The sequence below is a fragment of the Brassica oleracea genome, chromosome C9, assembly GCF_000695525.1.
Source record: "Brassica oleracea var. oleracea cultivar TO1000 chromosome C9, BOL, whole genome shotgun sequence".
Classification (NCBI taxonomy): domain Eukaryota; kingdom Viridiplantae; phylum Streptophyta; class Magnoliopsida; order Brassicales; family Brassicaceae; genus Brassica; species Brassica oleracea.
The window spans coordinates 52,483,726-52,484,325 of NC_027756.1; positions in this window are offsets into that span (position 1 = coordinate 52,483,726).

Sequence of the window (600 nt, forward strand, 5' to 3'; positions counted from 1 at the left end):
GGTATTAGGTTGATTAAAGAATCTTGATTAACATTTGAAGCCTGTGAAGTGTGTGAGAGAAAGCTTCAATCTGCACACACCAAAAATGTAATTCAGAATACAGTACTCATGAGGATTCAGTAGGGTAAAAAAATGCCCTTCTACTGTAAAACCTTTATGCAGAGAAAGCTATGGGGGGGTTCCCCAGTAAAAAAAAAAAAACGCTTCTAAACAAGTTTCAGAAGGATATTGCAACTACTTACCTATATCTACTGAGAGATATTCAGAAACAGACACTACTTAATGTGTTCATGAAGGTTTATATGTAAAGTGTCCACTGAACTTCGACATGGATATACTTAGGAAAAACGTTTCATCTTCTAGCAAATTCGTTCTTCCCTTTATAATATCTCTAGCCAGACTATGTACAAGTTTTCAACTACCTCTAACAGTGTTCCCGGGGGAAAAACCAAATTCTCCAATGTCCAAATCTATTGAAATCTCTAAGGTAAAAGGTCGAGACAGCAAGCAAGCACTCAAGAAAAAAAGTATGCATGTGGCTCTGATCAATAGGTATGATATTCATATGGAAAATTCATTTTGATAACCCTGGACCAGATA